This window comes from Staurois parvus, unplaced genomic scaffold (genome assembly GCF_062004578.1).
Source record: "Staurois parvus isolate SC_StPar_1 unplaced genomic scaffold, SC_StPar_1.0 ptg000154l, whole genome shotgun sequence".
Lineage (NCBI taxonomy): Eukaryota > Metazoa > Chordata > Amphibia > Anura > Ranidae > Staurois > Staurois parvus.
The window spans coordinates 21,754,475-21,761,573 of NW_028317950.1; the positions used below are offsets into that span (position 1 = coordinate 21,754,475).

The 7,099-nt window shown below is 44.3% G+C and overlaps 1 pseudogene; it reads right to left on the reverse strand.

The window, feature by feature from the left end:
* Positions 1-585: 585 nt before the first annotated feature.
* Positions 586-6,450, reverse strand: LOC149463630 (homeobox protein Mix.2-like; annotated as a pseudogene).
* Between the last annotated feature and the right edge of the window lie 649 nt (positions 6,451-7,099).

Below are 7,099 nucleotides of genomic sequence, written 5' to 3' on the forward strand. Positions count from 1 at the left end.
GAGAAGGACAGAGTGAGTAGACCTGCACCCCCTTGGCCAGAGAGGAGAAGGAGAAACTCAAGTGGGAAGCTGGATTAGCCTGCCACTCAGGACTGTTTCACTATTCATGTGGCAGGCTCCAGATTCCCTGCTCAGGGATTCACCCAGAACAGCTGGATAAGGATTATCTAGGATCTGGGGTGGTACTACAGGAGATGCTGGCTAGCTCTCCAGAAGAGATGGTTTGCTGTGACCACTTGTACATAGTTATTTATTATTTCAGGTACTTATATAGTGCCATCAATTTACGCAGCACTTTACAGATATATATTGTACATTCACATCAGTCCCTAACCCTCAAGGGGTGTACAATCTAAGGTCCCTAACTCACATTCATACATACTAGGGCCAATTTAGACAGGAGCCAATTAACCTACCAGCATGACTTTGGAGTGTGGGAGAAAACCAGAGTACCCGGAGGAAACCCACGCAGGCACAGGGAGAACATGCAAACTCCAGGCAGGTGGTGCTGTGGTTGGGATTTGAACCAGTGACCCTAGTACTGCCAGGCAGAAGGACTAACCATTTAGTCACTGTGCTGCCCAATTAATTGTTGGTGTTCAGCAGTTCCAATCTAGAGAGAACAGAAGGGAGGCTTTCTTTAGGATCACAGGCAGAATCTGGAGATCTGTCACTGACACCAGAATCAGACTCCGAACCTTGAATGCAGTATTTATCATGCATGGTTGACATTGAGTATGTTGTTTGCCTTATATAAGGATTGACTTCACTGTGGTTCCTTGTAGCTGTAGATGGTGGGATTGGTGGGATGTTGACACTCATTTCTGGTGTGATGGTCTTGTTAGGTGGGTAGCTACTGAAGTCCATCATGCAATTAGACTCTGTAGGCAGCCTATAAGATCGTCTGCTCAAGTCTATTGCCTTGGGTCTCATGACATGGGCCATGCTTTTGTACAAGTGCTGTTGGTTGTTAGATTGTGAATTTTGTTGCTCGCACATGTTGGGTGAGGCCTGGTGCATCATAAACCTCTCCTGGGGAACAGGACAGGAATAATGAGGATAGGATGTAGACTCTGAAGATTGGTTATACAAAACTTGTGGTACATTCAACATGGGCTGTTGTTGGGAAACCATGACCTGGGGTTGTTCACCAGCAGTCATTGGATGCTTTGCTGTTGATACTGTAGGATAGATATTTTCTGGTTGCTGGATGTTGGAATAGCTCATACTTGCATTTGTGAAATATGTGGATTTGCCCTTTTCACGTCTGGACTTTCCCCTTCTGTTTTAGAACCAAACCTGTATCCTGGAGTCAGGAATATAAATTAATTTGGCCAGAAAGTTGTCCTCGGTTTCTCAGTTTCATTGGGCATCCTGTACACCCCATACCTATCCAAGCAGAAATCTCCCTAATAAAATCTAAAAAACAAGCTCGAGGACTGGTTTACTGACTCCTGAATACAAGTCAGTGTGGAAATACGTGTTGCCTGGCTGTGCAGGACTATAGGGGGATAAAAAACTTCAATAATTAAATTAGATATGACATCACAGGTATAATACCTCACATACAAGGTAAAAATTCACATTTATTTTATTTTTAAAAGCTGTACTATCACTGCCTGACTGTTTTGGACTTTAATAATGTAATAAACAATGGCTCTTTGGTTCCCCAGCTCTGCGTGCTAGAAAACGGCAGCAGTGATGTCATTTTATGATGCATGGCGGTCTCTCTAGGGTATAATGGATAGACAGCAGATATCAAAAGCAACTAGGCCCCTGCTGTAATCTTTTGGAGGAACCCCAGCCCCAGACATCCTGCTTTTCCAGGCTGCGGGGTAAGTCCGGGGGAAGACGATAAGCAAGAGATAATATTCATCCGTACCGTCACCATACCGGTGACAGTGACATATCCAGTGACATATAACTGAATGAGGGATTAACCATTGAACAACTCTAAAATGCAATACAAATCAAAGGAGAGAGCTGACTGTGGTGAAAAAGGAATCACAACAAAGCTGGAAGGATCATTTTCATGGTGGCCCTTCTGGGGTGCTTCACAGAGAGGTTTGTAAGCTGTCATAGTCTAGTCTGAATAATAATTTTCAAGGGCAATTATAGTTGTTTTACTAGTCCCCTTTAAATTTTAACTCACTAAAGTTGGGAAGAATTAAAATTTATGCCAGATTTGTATTTTTTGGCAGTGACCCCACTGGGGGAATTTCTCCACAGTTCCTACATACAAGAAATAGGGGTGCAGCCATCACAAGGACAGGAAGGCTTGCACAGCAAGAAATACATTGTCAGTAATTCCAACCCTTCTCACTCTACTAAAATTGTGTTTTCGTCCCCATTGGAGGAATTTCAAGATCATATTGACAGGAAAAGGGGGGTGTTGGGACTCATATGGCAATTAAAACCTGACAGAAGGCTCTAAACCTTCCCCACTCTATCCAAAATTAAATAAAATGTTTTGGCTGGAGTTGGGCTTTAACAACAGCTCAGGTATTCATGCAGCTCACAATTAAAATCCAGATTCAGTAAATGCAACCTGATGTTATAAAATGTAGCAGTTATTTTTTATTTTTTCATCTGACTGCAGGTACAAAATGGCTTCCCTCGCGTCATCTTGACAGAAATGTAACAACGTATCTATCCCTTTCTGAGCTTTGTCTTGTGAGTGCATTAGGAAAAGAGATTGTGTCTTAGTCACGGTTTAATGTTAGAACATCTACCACTCAATTTCAGATTTTTTTTCTCAGTTGCCTTTGAAAATGGGCCTTTTAATTAAACAGTATATTTGAGCTGACAAGTCTGCAATTTGCATATCTGATTAGGAGTCGGCATTTCGCTCTGGTCCATCCTTTGAAGCGTGTCAAATTAACCCATGCAGATCAAGAGTTGGAGCCTAGATCCAGGATATGCCTACACAGAAAGTTTATTCTGAAGGGCTACACATCGGGGCTTGATCTTCTCCTGGCTGCAGGAATATTTACCCTAGAAGTGAGTTGAGTAGAATAGAACTGCCATTCAAGGGTATGAGCATATGGGAGATTTTTAGTAGCCGAGTCATGTCACGAAAATCATTAATACGTAAAGTATATGCAAACCTAATCACTAAAATCTTGTATAATCTTTAACATGTTAATATAATTCCAAAAGTAATTTCTTTTTAAAGCCCAACTCCAGGAATTAAAAAACACTTTGGGGCACTATTCCTCCCAGTGACACGAATTATGGGGCATTATTGTTCTCAGTGACTTCAACAATGGGGCACTATTCCTGCCACTGATACCAACAATGAGGCACTATTCCTTCCACTGATACCAACAATGAGGCACTATTCCTTCCACTGATACCAACAATGGGGCACTATTCCTGCCACTGATACCAACAATGAAGCACTATTCCTTCCACTGATACCAACAATGAGGCACTATTCCTTCCACTGATACCAACAATGGGGCACTATTCCTGCCACTGATACCAACAATGAGGCACTATTCCTTCCACTGATACCAACAATGAGGCAATATTCCTGCCACTGATACCAACAATGGGGCACCATTCCTGCCACTGATACCAACAATGGGGAACTATTGCTCCTATTAATTTCAACAATGGGGCACTTTTTCTGGCACTGATACCAATAATGGGGCACTATTGCTCCTATTAACTTCAACAAAGGGGTACTATTCCTGCCACTGATACCAACCATGGGGCATTATTCCTGCCACTGATACCAACAATGGGGCACTATTGCTCCTAGCAGCTTCAACAATGGGGCACTATTCCTGCCACTGATACCAACAATGGGGCACTATTTCTGTCACTGATATAAAAAATGGGACACTATTGCTCCTAGTAACTTCAACAATGGGGAACTATTCCTGCCACTGATACCAACAATGGGGCACTATTGCTCCTAGTAACGTCAACAATGGGGCACTATTCCTGCCACTGATACCAACAATGGGGCACTATTCCTGCCACTGATACCAACAATGGGACACTATTCCTCAAACTGAAACCAACAATGGGGCACTATTCCTCCCACTAAAACCAATAATGGCTTACTGCTTACTCCCTTTGACAGCAGGTCATTTTCTACTCCCTCCAGCCACAGTCTGGACCCCTAAAGTCTGAAGGTCTGGAAACTGGCCCTTTGTTTATAACGCTTGGAGACTCCTATGGTAGAGGAAGAGGCAAGTTTACTTACTGTATCCTAAAGTCCACCTGGCTCCAGTTCTGCCCTCTTCTTCCCAAAGCCCCAGACCTTATATTAAATGTGGTTGGTGAGGCATGTGATTGTGCCTGTAAGCGACTTAAGCAAGCCACAGATTAATCAATTTTCTTCCATTCCACCATGGGCAGAAGAAAAGAAAATCACTTGCTTTCCCCATCAACATATTCATTGCTGATAGGGGAATGCCTCCCACAGTGCTATAGTATTCTGCTGGCGGGAGGGGGACAAGGGGAGCTTGCCCAGCCGGCAGAATACAGTGATTACCGCCAGCGGCTATAGTCACGGTCAGTAACTAAATGCTAAAAACCCAACAGGTTGGTTGTACCCAAGTCAATTATTGGATCGACTTGGGTACAATCAGCCTGCCCATAGATGGATCAAATCTCGGCAGATCACTGCTAAATCAGCTGAGATTTGATCCATCTATGGCCAGCTGTAGAGAGAAGGTTGCCAGGGACCATTTACACCACTGGAGGGAGCCTGTTGGAGGGCAGAATAAGGTACGTATTTGGCTTTATTCTGGCACCCCTATATATAATGAGTATGTAACCCTAGCTGGGGGAGGGGGGCCCAGAGCAAGTGTGTATTTTTTTCTCATTTCTGGACTTTGTCTTTAAATTTACAGTTTTCATCAAAATACATGCTTAGGAAGGTCTTTGTTTAGGCACTTCTTGCTATAGGATGACAAAACTGTCTACCAGTTGCTATCCTACGTTGTCATTCTGTCAAATGCACTTCAGATAAAGACTATAAGGCCTCATTCAAAGGGGCGCTGAGACCAGAACAGCTGAAATGAGGTGTTTGTTTATGGGGCTGGAGCCTCCAAGCAAGCAGCCAATGTAAGAAATGGGATGCAGTGGCTGTTCGGACACATGTCCTAATGTGACAGGCCTGCAAAGGTGGAGTCATCTTTGTTCAGACATCATCCAGGGTCAGCATCTGCTTCCTGGACTGATGATATTTAAATATGTTTTTTTACATACATCTAGCTAGATGAACCTTTCTTGATCATGCTCATCCCCTGCACAGCATCACTCATGGAGAAGGAGGGGAGGCACTAGAAGCTAATCAAGCACTGCAGAATGTGCAGGAGGAGAGAGCAAAGTGAGAAGAGTTGATCAGTGTGTTGCTGCTCCTTCTTTGTGCAATCAGAAGGCAGTGAGTGGGAAAGTGACAACGCAGGATTTGTTGGGATGGCATCAGAAAACAATGTGTGCAAGTGTGCTGTCTGACATGTTGGCAAAGGCCTAGGCTTGTAGAAAGTTGTTTGCGTGTGCAATACACTTCATGCAAACACATGCATGTTCATTAACACAGGAATACTGTACAGCCCCAGTGGTGTGTAGGCACACACACCTAATTGTAGTCTTGGTCTGAAGGCCATTTTAAGGAGCAGAGCTGAGATGGGAAATTTGTTGGATAGTCTTCACCTGCTGTGTCCTGAAGCTGTTTTCTACTTATCCATTGTATTCCAGTTTGCCTTCGGACCTGTCTATTCTGCCTTCCCATTATTGCCTTTGGACCTGCTATTATTCTGCTCAAGAGCTGCTGACCTGGCTTGCCCTTTGTCCTGTCTTTTTTTCTATGCCTGTTGCTGACCAAACCTATCTTGGACCTGTTTCTGTTCATTAATTGGCCAGTTATAGCTTGCATCTATGGATTCCTCGTTGTGAACTTGGCCTTGACCACAGCTGTTTTCATGTCTACCGACTTCAGTTTCGACTCAAACTATTCTTTCAGCCTGCAAGTTGCTACTGTCTTCCTGCCAGCTGGTGTATTTCTCTATGTCCCTGTGGTGACTATAGGAAGCTCCAAAAATGAAGATGGATGTACCTTTTAAAAAAAAAAATTCACTTTCATTAGCACCATAAAATACCTGAGTACAGCACCAAGACATCGTAGGGACAGGAAAAAGTGACTGTCGTGAGTAAGCACTGAGCACGAAACGCAACGATTCTTTCCTCTGTCCACACGATGTCTTGGCGCTGTACTTGAGTATTTTATTGTGTATGTTTTTTGCAAAGTGCAGCCATCTGGACCTTTGGAGCTTCCTATGTATTCAGTTACACAAACTGGGCTTGCACCCGAATTTATAGTGGAAGGTGTGGGAAGGATAGTAGCAGCAGACCTACCTGGATTGGTGGCTCATTGTTCATTACACTGGATCCTGTGGTGACTATGTTTGCAGCCCTGCTCTTCGGTGACATCTATTCAAGTGCATCTGGCACAGGCAGGGGTGTATATACCACAAGGCAAACAAAACATTTGCCTAGGGCGGCATTTTTCAGGGGGGGGGGCAGCACTGCCCCTTGGAAGAAGGACAGAAGAAGGGACACACGCGGCATGGGGACCTAATGGGTTCCAAGAGATGCTGTGGGTTTCATGACTGTGTATGTACAGCCCGACTCATCTCCTGGGGATGTCCGGAGCTGTGAAGGTGAGTGTCTTTCTCTCTCTCGTCATGGGAGACATTGGCTGGTGTACGGGGGGCAGTGGTAGTTAAAGGCTTGGATGGAGGGTAGGGGTGTTCTTGGTCAATGTCAGGCTCTTTCTGTGGGGGGTGCGCCAATTTTTGTGTTGCCTAGGGCAGCACAAAACCTAAATACACCACTGGGCACAGGTATCTACCAGAAATGAGTACCTGTGAATTGGACATTTGGAACCCATCCTAGTCTGTGTCCTGTCCTCTATTCCAGGGGCACTTGGACCAGAGGTGTAAGGGAAGCCCTCTTGTCACTTTAGTCTCTAACCAGGTAAATGTTGTAGTAGTTGTGCCACCACCCTGGCTGTGCTATCTGCAGAGATGTATGAATAACAAAAAGCAGGTGGACAGCATCACAAATATACAGTATGTCT